Raw genomic sequence first — 15,554 nt, forward strand, 5'->3', positions numbered from 1 at the left:
GTCTCTCTCTGAAAGGGAAGGCATCAAGTAGCTCACGAGTGCTTCAGAATTCTACCAGTGGAAACATATCTCCAAGCGCAGATTTGCTCTTGATCTGACTCCTCTCTTTCTAGGAGTAGTTACCATCACTCATTGATCTTGGGTCACGAGAAACAGAAACACAGGTAGGCAGACCAGGCTGGAGTGCGAGGGCATGGGGCACGCAGGTGTGTGTGGGGTGCCTACATGATGTACACTTTCTTGGATTGTGAGAAGTGCAACACTTCTTTGGTTCTTGGTGGACAGACAGCAAAGGGTTGTAGCTATAGTCGTTGGGCAGCCTCGGGGGCTGGTTGTTCTCCATCATTGAGATGTCTGAGGTCTGCAGAGCAAGTGGGAGTTGGCGCAGTGGGCCAGGGGCAGGGGCTATGCCTGCTTGTTCAGAGAGTGGCTGCACATGGGCCAGTGGGGGCTCTTGAAGCTGCCGTCCCCCTTGGAATATTGTGGTGTCCTTATGGCTGAGAGGTTGGTGTGATGGTGAACACAGAATTGTCCCCCATCTGGTGCAGGTGGTAGTTGTACTGGAACTTCTGGCTCAGCATCAGCCACCTTGGCTGGGTCCAACCAGCTCTCTATGCCACTCTGGTGTGCTAATTCACTGAGATGTAGCCGCAGCAAAACAGGTGCCCCGCCATTGTATGGTCCATGTGCTTTCTCTTCCTCCTGCTGGCTGCCAGGGGCTGGTTGCTGCTATGCTCCTTAAGGTGCTAGATTCTGTGCTTGCACAGCTTGGTACTCTCCTCCTTCACTTGGATGGACTCCACCACCTGCCTTGGGGATGCTCAGCTTTTCCACTGTGCCATCCAGAAGGCTGACCATGGATTCCTCACCTGGGCAGCTGCTTAAGATCTTCTCCAGCTCAGCCACAACCATGGTGACATGGCTTGTGTCTCAGTCAGTGTTTTTTGGAGAAGTCTGAAGGCATTCATTTAGTGTTGCATGGGACACCTTGAACCTTGAAGGTCAGGTACTCCTTCCTGCATCTTCAGGGTCATGGAGACCTGAGCAGCTTCAGGGTCATGGAGACCTGAGCAGCTGATACCTATACTTCCCTCTTGAATCTGCCAAAACATTAACCACAATCATTGTAATTTAAAATCAAGCTAGTGTTAACATAATTAAGTGAAATTCATATTATTTATTTTTAATCCTAATTTACTGAAAGTGGAAAAAATTTTATTGGATTATTTCTTAAGAAAAGACACACATTGTGGGTGCCTGCGTGGCTCAGTCAGTTAAGCGTCCGACTTTGGCTCAGGTCATGATCTCACGGTTTCAAACCCCATGTCTGGCTCTATGCTGACAGCTCGAGTCTGGAGCCTGCTTCGGATTCTGCATCTCCCTCACTCTCTCTCCCTCTCTGCCCCTCCCTGACTCACACTCTTTCTCTCTCTCAAAAATAAACATTAAAGTTTTTTTTTTTAATAAAAAAAAAGAAAAGACACACATTGTAAACCAACTGGTGACAATGGCAGTGATCTGAGAAAATGAAGACCAAATAGGTTTGCCCTCAAATTACTCAGAAGTACTATTTATCTTGTACTGAATTTGTGATTTTTTAAAAGTTTTTTTTTTAAAAATTGAGGTGAAATTCACCTAACATAAAAGTAACCATTTTACAGAGTACAATTCACTTCATAATGTTGTGCAATCTGAATTTGCTTTTATGGTTGTGGTTGAAAGTGAGAGAGGAAACCCCTGGTGTCTTATTTGTAGAGATACACTGACTAGTGAAGCTAAGACACATTCAAAATGTAAGTGGTTTCTATCCCATTTATAATTGCACCAAGAACCATAAGATACCTAAGAATAAACCTAACCAGAGATGTAAAAGATCTGTATTATGAAAACTATAGGAAACTTATGGAAGAAATTGAAGAAGACACAAAGAAATGGAAAAACATTCCATGTTCATGGATTGGAAGAATAAATATTGTAAAAATGCCAATACTACCCAAAGCAATCTACATGCAATCCTAATAAAAACTGCACTGAGGGGCGCCTGGGTGGTGCAGTCGGTTAAGCGTCCGACTTCAGCCAGGTCACGATCTCGCGGTCCGTGAGTTGGAGCCCCGCGTCGGGCTCTGGGCTGATGGCTCAGAGCCTGGAGCCTGTTTCCGATTCTGTGTCTTCCTCTGTCTCTGCCCCTCCCGCATTCATGCTCTGTCTCTCTCTGTCCCAAAAATAAATAAAAACGTTAAAAAAAAATTAAAAACAAACAAACAAACAAACAAACAAACAAAAAACTGCACTGATATTATTCTCAGAGATAGAACAAACAACCCTGAAATTTGTATGGAAACACAAAAGATCCCAAATAGCCAAAGTAATGTTGAAAAAGAAAACCAAAACAGGAGGCATCACAGTCCTAAAGTAGAGGACTTTAGCCTTTACTAAAAAGCTGTAATCACCAAGAAAGTATGGTTTTGGCACAAGGACAGACACATAGACCAGTGGAATAGAATAGAGGACCCAGAATTGGACCCACAAATGTATGGCCAACTAATCTTTGACAAAGCAGGAGAGAGTATCCAATGGAAAAAATTCACTCTCTTTAGCAAATGGTGCTGGGAGAATTGGACAGCAGCATGCAGAAGAATGAAACTAGACCACTTTATTACACCATACACAAAAATAAACTCAAAATGATGAAAAACCTAAATTTGAGACAGGAAACCATCAAAAGCCTAGAGGAAAAAACAGGCAACAACCTCTTTGACCACAGCAGCAACAATTTCTTGCTCGACACATCTCTGAAGGCAAGGGAAATAAAAGTAAAAATGAACTATTGGGACCTCATCAAGATAAAAAGCTTCTGAACTGAAAAAGAAACAATCGAGAAAACCAAAAGGTAATGTACAGAATGGGAGAAGATATTTGCAAATGACATATTGGATAAAGGGTTAGTATCCAAAATCTATAAAGAACTCACCAAACTCCACATCCAAAAAACAAATAATCCAGTGAGGAAATGGGCAGAAGACATGAATAGACATTTTTCCAAAGAAGATATCTAGATGGCCAACAGGCACATGAAATGATGCTCAACATCACTCATCATCAGGGAAATACAAATCAAAACCACATTGTGATACCACCTCACACCAGTGAGAATGGCTAAAATTAACAACTTAGGAAACATCAGATGTTGACTAGCATGTGGAGAAACAGGGACCCTCTTTCAGTGTTGGTAGGAATGCAAACTTGTGCAGCCACTCTGGAAACCAGTGCGGAGGTTCCTCAAAAAAACTAAAAATAGAATTACCCGACAACTCAGCAATAGCATTACTAGGGATTTATCCAAAGGATACAGGAGTGCTGATTCATAGGTGCACATGTACCCCAATGTTCATAGCAGCACTTTCAACAAGAGCCAAATTATGGAAAGAGCCCAATGTTCATCAACAGATGAATGAATAAAGAAGATGTGGTTTATATAAACAATGGAATACTACTTGGCAATGAGAAAGAATGAAATCTTGCCATTTGCAGCAACATGGATGAAACTGGAGGGTATTATGCTAAGTGAAATAAGCCAGTCAGAGAAAGATAGATATCATATGTTTCACTCATATGTGTAATTTGAGAAACTTAACAGCAGACCATGGGGGAATGGAAGGGGAAAAATAGTTTCAAACATAGAGGGAGAGAAACCATAAGATGTTCTTAAATACAAAGAACAAACTGAGGGTTGATGGGCAGGAGGGCGGGGGAGAAGGGAAATGGGTGATGGGCATTGAGTAGGGCACTTGTTGGGATGAGCACTGGGTGTTGTATGTAAGTAATGAATCATGGAAATCTACTGAAGCCAAGAGCACACTGTATACACTGTGTGTTGGCTAACTTGACAATAAATTACATTGAAATTTTGAGGGGAAAAAATAAACAAAAAAATAAACAGAAAGAAAATGTGTAAATATGAAAAAAAACACCACATTTAGGTGGTTTCACACAGGAAATGAAGAATTTGTCAAACAACAAAAAATTAGAGAAAATATGGAATTTAAAGACAATAGTATCAGATGTTTAATATTACACATCTAAACATTAGTACTTTGCTGTCTTCTAATAAAGCTGAACTTTAGGAGGTTAGACTACAAGGTGATACTTGTGAAAAATAGTATTGATATAGTCCTTGGAAATGCTGGGTGAATATGAAGCAAGAAGTATACTGAAGTACCACCAATATGACAAGTACAGCTAGTGACATAGTTCTCAATTCTTCCTGATGAAAGCACAGATAATGTAAACATAATAGCCCTTTTGGTAAATGTTCAACTGAATATGGTGGTGGTGTGAAGGAAGAAGTTTATCTTTCAGCTTTATTATCAATAAACACAACAAGCTCTGAATTGCATGAAGGCATGAAGGATAACCTACTTAACAAAGGTGGTTTAGAACTTTTTAGTTTTGCACAAGAAGTTGTTCAGATGTTGATGTGACAGTGACAGGTAACTATTCTAGACCAGGTACCAGAATAAGAAACTTGTGGCAGGATATAAGTCAATCCATGGTTTTTTTCACTGAGAAAGCTCTTTTCTCCCCCATAAAATGTCTGCATGTTCATCATTGTATTTAAAGATGGGGAGATTGATTAGAAATATAAATCCAGTTCTCTAGTCCTTCCATTATCCATGTCTTTTGCAGCTCTTCCCAGCAGAAAATTAAATCCATTTTCCCCTCTGTCTGGTTTTTACATGTGTTGGCTAATAGAATGCAGAAGAAGAAAAGGTAGTTTTGACTCTATGCCTCACAGAGCCTTGCCTGAGTCTCTCTTGGACCCCTGCCAATTCTGAGATAGTCTAATGGGTGACAGGAGACAGAAGTCTCCATTACTTCCACTCTGCCAACAGCCTACCTGCTCCCAGACAAGTGACACTTCCTAGCACAACCACTCCTTCACTGAACAGCCTGCTGATAGCAGCTGCCCAGAGAAGTGCAGCCAAGCTTGACTGAGTCTGGCCTGGGTACCAGAACTGACCAGATGACACAAAGACATAAGAGCAGTCATCAATTATTCTAAGTCTTAGCACTTTGGGATAATGTAGTAAAAATTGTGCATTATGTAAAGGTTGAGATGTTAGCATTTGAGATGATTCATTTTATGATATACCATGAGAGCAGATCAGAAAAAACCTGGTATTGTATATCTGTGTGTGTGATGGTTATTCAAAAGAAAAGTTCTGCCAAGAATGTTTAAACTTCTGAACAAACTTGAGTGTTAAGATGAGAAGACACTTTGGTTCCAACTTTTCTATGATATAAATGGTAAAACCAGATGTGCCCCCTTGTCTGTTATCTTCAGTATTTTCTGTGATCCTAATACTTCTCTTCAAGCAGGAAAGGCAACATGGATTTCAATGACAGATAAAATTGAAGGGCAGAAGTAAAAGTAAGAAATGTGGAAGAATTATGTCTACTGATTATATATAGTAGGCGTATCAGAGTTTGCAAAACAAATACAAGATGTCCAGTAAATGTGAATTAATATTAATAAAAAACAAGTGATTTTTAGTGTATGTCTCAAATATTGCATAGGGCATACTTACACTAATATATATATATATATATATATATATATAATGTATAGTTATATATATAATATAGATATATATAGTTGATATACAAGTGTATATATATGTGTGTGTGTGTGTGTGTGTGTGTGTGTGTGTGTAGTTGATCTGAAAGTTAAATTTAACTGGGCCTGTTGTATTTAATGTAGTAATCTTATTACATAATTTAAATTACATTTGTAATTCATCATTCATCATCTATGATTCTGGTTGTCCTTGCATTATTGTCATAACTTCCATGGACAGTACTGGCAAAAGCTAGGGGTGTCTATTTCAGGACAGTGATGTCTGCTGAGTGATACATTGTGCACATGCTCACTGTTGACTCAAATAGAAATTGGGGTCTAGAATGATGATGGGGGAAAAGAAGTGAGCAAGAAACAAATGAAATTTGTTTCATGTAACAAAAGCTGGAATTTAACAGGGGTTCCATAAAGAAACACTATTTTTCATCAGGGAAAAATTGAAACACACATACACAGACACATATACAGACACACAGACTTTAATAGGCATGTACATGTAATGCATAGACTTCTTTTTCTGGGCTTAAACATATAAAAAAAATCTTGTGCTGAATGTAAGATCATCAGTTTTCATTCTCTATGTTGAGATTGCTCTGAAAAAAAATCTGAGTTCTTAAAAATAATATATACATTTCTGAGGCAAAGTACTCCATAAAAAAATCTTATCTTCAGCTTATATTTCAGTTAATGATTCTAGAAACTTGAATCTGAACCCCATTGACTAAAAGAGAGGCTGGGTACCCACGAAAAATGACCCTATGTCACCATGGGAAGGATATGTGATAATGACATGCCCGGTCCTTCCCCAAAGAGACCCATCACCATTTACTCAGATTAAAAAAAAAAAAAAAACACTGGGGAATTGACATGTCTAGATCATACCTGCTCCCTGGAAGCCACTTGCACCTAGTGACTTGTCCATAGGTGAATACAAAGCCCCAGCTCTCTTGCCTCAAAGATGAGCTGGACTGAGGTATCATGGTGCATTCACTCCCTCTGCCCTTTCTTGCTTTCCTCCCTCTCACAGTGTGGTTCCTGAGAGCACTCCCAATGAACCTCCTGCACACAGTTCTCAGAGTCTGTTTCCCAGGAAACCTAACCCTTAGGAGCACGTAATTCTATAATCATTAAATGATTCTCACTTGGACCAATCAAAAATAGGAGGTTTAGTTTTATTTTCTCAGCAACTGGTAATTGGAATGGAATTATTTAAGGATTTTTTTTTTGTCATGCTGTTGACTCAGAGGAGTCCTTGTGGGGTCTATCTCCATGATAAGCTGAAATCATCAAACATCCTGTCTTGCCTGCTGATTTCTTCACAGTCAGTGTCTAACCATCCTTGAGATAGAGCCCTGGCTAATAGGAGCTGCAAACACATCTGTAAACACTGGTTTACTTAATCTATAAAGGGATTTCTGGGGCAGGAATAAAAGGAGAAATAGTGAAAAATTCTCCCCCCTCTCTCCTTCCCAGATGGTGACAGACAGTTCTCTGCTGCTCAAATTTAACATTGGATGACTCTGGATACTAACGCACTGGATCCCCTTCTGTGGGCAGAAAGAATGGAGTGGGGCTGGCTCTTGGTGGTGGGGACATGTTGGGGGTGAGATGGTGGTGCTAAATATCTTCTTCTGATATTTAAGCAATGTCCAACATTTAGCACTGCCTAGAGTTCCCAACTTCTTTGTGTGTTAAATTTCACTGGGACACTTAAAACTGGCTATAATGTAGATTTTCCAAACTCAACATATTCGTAAATAAACTCAATCCCTTTGCTCCTGATTGCCATCCTTGCTCACCTTGTATTCCCTGTATTGGTTGTTAGTAACTGTACTCATCCTGTCCCCCAAATTGGAAATCTGGAAATTATCATTGACCCTATCCCCTTCCTATCCTTCTGCCTACCTCCATGTAATCAGTGGTCCAGTTCTGTTGAGTCTCTCTCCTAAATATCTCTGAAATACATCCCCTCTAAGTTATCCTCAGAGCCATTGTGAATTTCAGGACCCCATTCTCTCATGCTCTGACTATTGAAAGAATCTCTTATTAGGTCAATTTACCTATAGTGACCCCCTTCTCACTCTTCTGTTACTCCTCCACTAGATCTGATCCTGTTTTCTCTTGGTTTGGCATTGAGAGGTGACATAGCCCCTCAAGACTGGCTACTTATTCAGGTGATTATAAAATATGATCTATGGAGTCTGGAATAAGTCTGCTTTCATCAGTTTTAGATCCTGACATTGAATAAAGGTATTCTCAGCTTGGGAGGATTTGGAAACTATTGTGATGCAGTACTGACTATTTGTATTTCCTCCAAGTTGCTTCACAAGTATTTTCTCTTGTCCATGGATCTTCTCTGTTTGGAACAGTCTTCATTGTTTTTACAACTTGGTAGATCACTGATTATATTTCAAAATGAAGCTTGAAGGTCGCCTCATCTTTGAAACCTCCCTAAACTGAGGGGCAGAACTCTTAAGAGGCCATTCAGTTTTATCTTTTACCATTTGGAATGGAGAAAAAGTTCCCACTTCCAACTCTGCAAATTTATGACTTTTTAGACTCTATTTTCTTTTATTCCTACTGCCATTTCATTTCTTCACTCATTTTATTTTTTCATAAAAATGTACCAACTGCAACCTGTCACAACTAGTGTAGACTAGTTCCATTTTCCAACCTCTTCCCCTTGAGCTATAAGTTCATTAGGCTTATGATCTGACTCCTGAGTCATTACAAATAATGGCTTTACTAGATATTTTGCTACCGTATTACATAGATTGTGATCCTTTTGGCCTTCAAAAACAATTTTCTCACAAGTATACTGCCTGGTACCTAAGTTAATGTCACATATTCTAAATTTTTCATGATGCCCCCAATCCTGATACTAATTTTTTTTTGTGTGTGATAGATTAGGTTTTGCTGTGGTAATAACTCCAAAATGTCTTGGTTTAAAGAAGTAGAGATTTTTTTCTTCTTCATGGTACATGTCTACAATTGGTTGGGTTTCTACATTGTGGTCATTTTGGTCCCCAGACTGTCAGGAATGTGCCATCTGGAGTGTGGATGGTTTCTGTGTCAGGGAGCAAGAGCCCATTGTAAATCCCACCTCAAACCTTAAAGCTTCTGCCCAGCAATGATACACATCACTTCTGCTCACACTTTGGTGGTCAAAGAATTCTGTGTGGCCACATCTCACTGCAAGGAGGTGGGAATAAAGTCCTATCTCTGGAATGGGGAATATTTGATGCACTGAACTCATGGCCACCATGTTTCAGTTCATTGATACTTGGAAATATGGAAGAATTTAGTAATTGTATACTTTTCTTTCTTTTTAAAAAATATTTTATTTTTAAGTAATCTCTATGCCCAACATGGGACTCGAACTCATATTCCAAGGTCAAGAGTTGCATGCTGTACTCACTGAGCCAGCTGGGCACCCCTTGTATATTTTCTTTTCCTTTTTTTAATTTACTATTATTATTTTCTAAATGTTTATTTTTGAGGGAGAGAGAGAAAGAGAGCAAGTAGGGGAGGGGAGAGAGAGAGAGGGAGACACAGAATCTGAAGCAGGCTCCAGGCCCTGAACTGTCAGCACAGAGCCTGATGTGGAGCCTGAACCCACAAACTGTGAGATCATGACCTGAGCCGAAGTTGGTCACTCAACCAACTGAGCCACCCAGATGCCCCTATTTTCTTTTTAAAGGTCTTTAATTGTTAGATTTTTCTTTGTTCACTTTAAATTATAATTTGGAACTCATTTATCCTGTGTCTAGTTTGTCTAGCTTTGTCATTAATCTTTTAGCAAACATGTTTACACATATTTTTCTATCAACGTTAAGAAGTATTGAGAACTCTCATACATCACCAGAGGGAATGTTTAGCCGCCTTAGAAAACATTTTGGCAATTTCTCAAAATGATAAACAGAGTTACCACATGACCCAGCAATTCCACTCCTAGGTATTTGACTAAGATTTGAATACATATGTCCATAAAAAATGTGTATACCAATATTTACAGCAGCATTATTAATAATACCCAAAAAGTGGAAACAGTCTGAATGTCCATGAAATGATGGAAGAATAAACAAAATGTGGTGTATCTATACAATGGAATATTACTCAGCTTTAGAAAGAAAGGAATGAAATACTGATATGTGCTACAATATGCTGAACTTCAAAGCATTAACCACAAATAATGAATATATTGAAATATATTGAACATAATGAAATAACCAGTCATGAGGGACCACATTTTTATGATTCCATTTATAATAAATGTCTAGAGTAGGCAGGCTGCCTGGGTGGCTCAGTGGGTTAAGTGTCCAACTCTGGATTTTGGCTCAGGTGGTGATCTAACAGTTTGTGGGATCAAGACCCATGTCTCACTCTTCACAGATGGTGTGGAGCCTGCTTGGGATTCTCTCTCTCCCTCCCTCTCTATCTGTAGGATTTGAAGTCTTCTCCATAGCCAATGATACCCACAAGTTTCAAGATATTGTTCATGAGAACATATCAAGAAACCAAAGCAAAAATGATAATTGTAGAATAATTTCTGTGACTATATTCCCTAAAGCCAGGATTCACTTGGGCAAATGCCAAACTTTAACCTTGTAGTTGTGTACACATATTACAAAAGAGGAAGAACATCATCCTCTGTGATTCTCAACAGAGTCGAGGGGAAATATGGATAGAAGATTTTGTTTTTTGAAAAATCATATTTCTACTTACTATTGCTTTCATTTGTTTCCAGTCATAGTATTCATTTAGATGTCCCAGATAAATTAAAGGAGGATATGGGTTATTTCTGTTTGTCCAAAGAGCTCATGGGTCAAACTGAATTTAACAATTGCATTTGATCTATTGTGTGTGTACCTACAAGTGCATATAACATGTAAATGTTCTGCACTCGTGCTAGATCACAGCTCCCATGAACAAGGGGTCATGTCTTCTGTGTCTTCCACATGGAGTCCAGGAAAGCATAGTATATATTTATGACACAACCTTGGTTTCTTCAAGTGTAAATGCTGGATAATGGCTATTTCTCTCCCAATGACTGCCAATGTGGGTAAATTTAAGTAATAATATACAAGAAGATGTATACAAAAACTGAGTTTAGCCCTGATATTTTCAGTGGTGAATCTTCACTGAGAAGAAAACAAGTGAGGAGGAGAGATTGGGGATTTGGATGTGGGGGCTCCTGCTGTGAGCCATTCACTGCATGGAGCTCCTGGAGGTGTGACAAGGCCTACAGGCTTATGGAGGAACAGAGGTCACTGAGCAAGTGAGTAGCCAGGTCCATGATGAGCGGTAACATCTCCATATCCCTCACAGGTCGGCTGGCTGAGTAACATGAGCTCAGCCCTCTGCTGTGGTGACAGTCACATACATTATGGCCATGTGGTCCCTGAGTGCTGTGGGTCTTACTCCTTATCCTGGGATTCTCTGCACTTCCCCATCTTTAATTTTTTTAAATTTACATTTATTTATTTTTGAGAGACAGAGATAGACAGAGTGCTAGCAGGGGAGGGGCAGAAAGATAATGAGACACAGAATGAGAAGCACGGGGCTTGAACTCACAAACCTGAGATCATGACCTAAGCCAAAGTCAGACACTTAACCGACTGAACCAGTCAGGCACCTCTGCACTGTCCCATCTTGAGGGAAGCTGTGGCTGGGCCCACTGTAGCCAATTCAGGTAAAAGCTCAGGATTATGAGGATAAAGGTGAATTTGGGCTCGTGTTAAGAGCTTTCTTGCTGTTCAGTTCATCGACTATAGGACTGCCTGACAGATTTGTCAATTAGAATATAGCACACCTGTTACTTATGAATTTCAGATAGATGACAAGTAGTGTTTTAGTATAAGTATATCCCAAATATTTCACATTTAGCTTGGAGTCCTGTATTTTATCAGGCAACGCTAAGTTGTGAGATATGTGAGATATTTCAATCTCACATATAGCACAGAATCATAGATTTAAGTGGAACCTTTAGGGTTTACTTATTCACTGCACTGCATTAGTTAAAACATATCTGAACTGCCCTAATCAAGATTAGATCCTACCTTTATTTTTTTTTTTATTATTTTTTAACGTTTATTTATTTTTGAGAAACAGAGAGAGACAGAACATGAGCAGGGGAGGGACAGAGAGAGAGAGGGAGACACGGAATCTGAAGCAGGCTCCAGGCTCTGAGCTGTTAGCACAGAGGCTGACACAGGACTTGAACCCCCGAACCATAAGATCATGACCTGAGCTGAAGTCAGACACTTAACTGACTGAGCCACCCAGACATCCCTAGATCCTACCTCTCTTAAAGAACTCCTTTACTTCAAGGAAATTCTAGAGTCTATTCTAAATCTATTTTTGAGGCATCTTTAAATTTTTTTTTTTCAACGTTTATTTATTTTTGGGACAGAGAGAGACAGAGCATGAACGGGGGAGGGGCAGAGAGAGAGGGAGACACAGAATCGGAAACAGGCTCCAGGCTCTGAGCCATCAGCCCAGAGCCCAACGCGGGGCTCGAACTCACGGACCGCGAGATCGTGACCTGGCTGAAGTCGGACGCTTAACCGACTGCGCCACCCAGGCGCCCCGAGGCATCTTTAACCCATGTGTATGTGTGGTGAATGTGTGTGTGTGTGTGTGTGTGTGTGTGTGTGTGTGCAAGTATATGTGTGTGTGTGTGTGTGTGTGCTCATGCACCTGTGTGCATATGCATCTGAGGGCATGAATATTAATATGTGTGTTCACATCCATGCAGCAGGTAGAAAGAAAGAGTGTCTGAGCTCCATCCTTCTGTAGAACAAAGAAGTGTGTGCTTGAAGACCTGGATTAGGTCCTGTGTCAGACTTGTCTTCTGTCATTTGTGAGCACTGGAATTCTTGGTGAGTCATAGGGCCTGGCAGAATAGGACACTTTGTAACAGTCGCAGAAAATAGAAGATGATCTTAACAAAGACCTATTTATTCCACACTCTAGGCAAGATCGCTTTAAAAAAATGAAAGGCAGGATGAATAAAATATGCCAAATGATACTTTTAAAGGCAGGAGAATCGTGTTTCTTGTACCTTAGCATATAATTTACAAAATTGAGATGTCAGTCATTATAAATGCATGTGATCACTTTTTTTTTTTGAGGTGTATAAACTTTCTAAAATGAGAAATGAAGGAAGCACTCAACAACTCATGTCAGGAGTCTGTTTATAAAGAAATTTTTTACATGTTGGAAGTATGGCTAGTAGCAAATTTGATGTTATTCTGTAAGAAAGAAATGCATATTTTGACCTTTAAAGGAGAAAAAGGCACTTTGTGGCCTTATCCAATTTCACAGCAGACATCTATGTAAATTATGCAACTTGCTCTTGAGAATAGCAAGGTGGTCTCTCAATATTTTCTTTTTCTTGGTTTAGTTTCAAGATTAAGAAGTTGATGCAGCTGAATGGAATTAACTTTTTCGTTATTACCTTCTTCAAATTTTTATCCATGTAAATTGTTTTCCCCAAAGAATAGAAAAGAATGATATAAATCATTGGCGGGTTGCCATCAACTCTGCAGCTATTTCTAAAACTTTCAGTGCAGTATGAGGTATGCATGTTTATGGATGTGTGTGTCTCCTTCCCCACCACTTCTAGGTAAGTTGTATTTAAAATAAGTGAGGATCTTTCTTCCAATTCAAAGATAATGTTTCTGTAAAAGCAATTCCCCATTCTCCCTGCACAGAATCCAGCTTCAGTGATTGATCTCCTCCAGTGTAGCCCCTGGCTGGCATTCTGGAACCCCTTTCCTAAGCTGGACACCATGCTTCAAATGCCAGCAGAAAGGAAGAGGGTACTTGGTTGTGTTAAATAACAAAAATTCAACTGAGTAAATTTAAAGATCTAATTGGTTTTATTCAACACTTTATGAATCAGGCAGCATCCCATCTAGTAATAGAAGGGAGCTTTCAAAGGCTATACAAATGGTAGGGGGGTTATTAAAATTTTTTTAATGTTTATTTATTTTTGAGAGAGACAGAGACAGAGTGTGAGCAGGGAAGGGGAAAAATAAGAGAGAGACCCAGAATCTGAAGCACAGGCTCCTGGCTCTGAGCTGTCAGCACAGAGCTCAATGTGGGATTCGAGATCATGACCAGAGCCAGAGTTGGATGCTTAACCAACTGAGCCACTCAAGTGCCTCAATGGCAGTTTTTCTAAAGGCAGAAAGGAGGCTGGAAAAATAAATTATTAGAAGAGAATACATTGTCTCAGGCAAGGTCACCCTCCTAAGGAAAGTGGAAAGGGTCCACTGAGCAGATTATTTCACTAGTGCTACCCAGGTAATTCTATGTTGACTGGCTAAAAGTTATATTCTGGGAAGGTGAAACTGTAGTTAGGTTCTGTATAAGTCTTGGTTTGCTGATGTGAGGCTTATCACAAGTGATACCATTTTTATCCTGTTTTCTATTTTTTAACAGCTATCCCCTAATTCTCTTTATTTCAGTATTTAATAATCTTTTATTCTACAAATATTTGTTCAAGACCAGACATCCCACTAAGCTCTGAGATATAATAGTGAGAGGATAAAACAAAGACCTGACTTTGCCCTCATAGAACTTACAGTCATGCAGAAATAGATATGAATCCAGTAATCACACAAACATTTTTTGTTCTTTAGCAGGTGAACCTCCCTCAAAGGTACATGATAGACACATTAGGGAGCACAGAGAGAGCTTCCCTGAGAAAAGTATAATTAGCTGGGAGGCAATTTAGTTTGGCAAAGGCAGGTTGGGGTGGGAGAACAGTACAGACAGTTTCAAAGTGTATGCAAAGACCATCTAGTGGGAGAGAACAGTGCATTGTTCAAGAAATCAGAAGAAACAGCATAACCAGAGCAAAGAATGAAAGGAGCATGGGACAAGGTGAGGCTGGAGCCATTAGTTGGGGCCAAGTTATGCAGGATTCTGGGGCACATAAAGGATTTTGATTTGGGGTGAGGATTGGTTTATAAGCTCAGTTTGTTTTTGAGAACCACATTAGGTAGATTGCTGTAGCCTTCTAGCTGCCTGTACATCTTGGTCACCTAGGACATCAGAATAGATGGCCTAATATGGTTTGTCTTTATCTGTGGTGATAATCCAACCTTCATAATTGCCTGAGTGGAGTCAAGAGAAAGCACAGGGAGACCAGTTAGAAAGATGTTTTCAGATAAAAGATAACAATGACTTCACTTTTCCAGCAAGCTTCCCATTTTTCCTGTAATTGAATTCTTCTCTGGTATCATTTCCCTTCAGCTCAAATAACCTCTTTAACAATTCTTGAAGTAGTGACAACTTTGCTGCACTTCTGTTTGTTTAAAAATGTCTCCCTTTGTTTTAAAAACTTATTTTTTTTACTTTATTTATTTATTTATTTATTTACTTTATTTGTTTACTTTGAGGGAAACAGAGGCAGAGAAAGTGAGGGAGGGGCAGAGTGAGAGGAGAGAAGAGAGAGAATATCAAGCAGGCTTCATGCTGCCAGTGCAGAGCCTGATGCAGGGCTCAAACTCACAAAACACAAGATCATGACCTGAACCAAAACCAAGAGTTGGATGCTTAACTGACTGAGCCATCCAGGAATCCCTTAAAAAAACTTATTTTTGAAGAGTATTTTCTCTAGACATAAAATTCTGGGTTGACAGTTTTTTCTTTTAGCACTTTAAAGATATCATTACATCGTCTTCTGGACCATATTGTTTCTGATAAGATGTCATTAGCGATTGCTACTGCTTATCCTTTGTAGGTAATGTGTCTTTGTTCTGTTTCTTATATTCTACATATGAGTGAATCATATGGTATTTGTCTTTTTATGACTTATTTCACTTAATATTGTACCCTCTAGGGGCACCTGGGTGGCTCAGTCAGTTAAGCATCTGACTTTGGCTCAGGTCATGATCTCACATTC

At 39.6% G+C, this 15,554-nt stretch overlaps 1 pseudogene; it reads right to left on the reverse strand.

Annotated features, from left to right (window-relative positions):
- Positions 1-221: 221 nt before the first annotated feature.
- Positions 222-15,554, reverse strand: part of LOC123583615 — a 51,569-nt pseudogene continuing 36,236 nt past the window's right edge.

This window comes from Leopardus geoffroyi, chromosome B3 (genome assembly GCF_018350155.1).
Source record: "Leopardus geoffroyi isolate Oge1 chromosome B3, O.geoffroyi_Oge1_pat1.0, whole genome shotgun sequence".
Lineage (NCBI taxonomy): Eukaryota > Metazoa > Chordata > Mammalia > Carnivora > Felidae > Leopardus > Leopardus geoffroyi.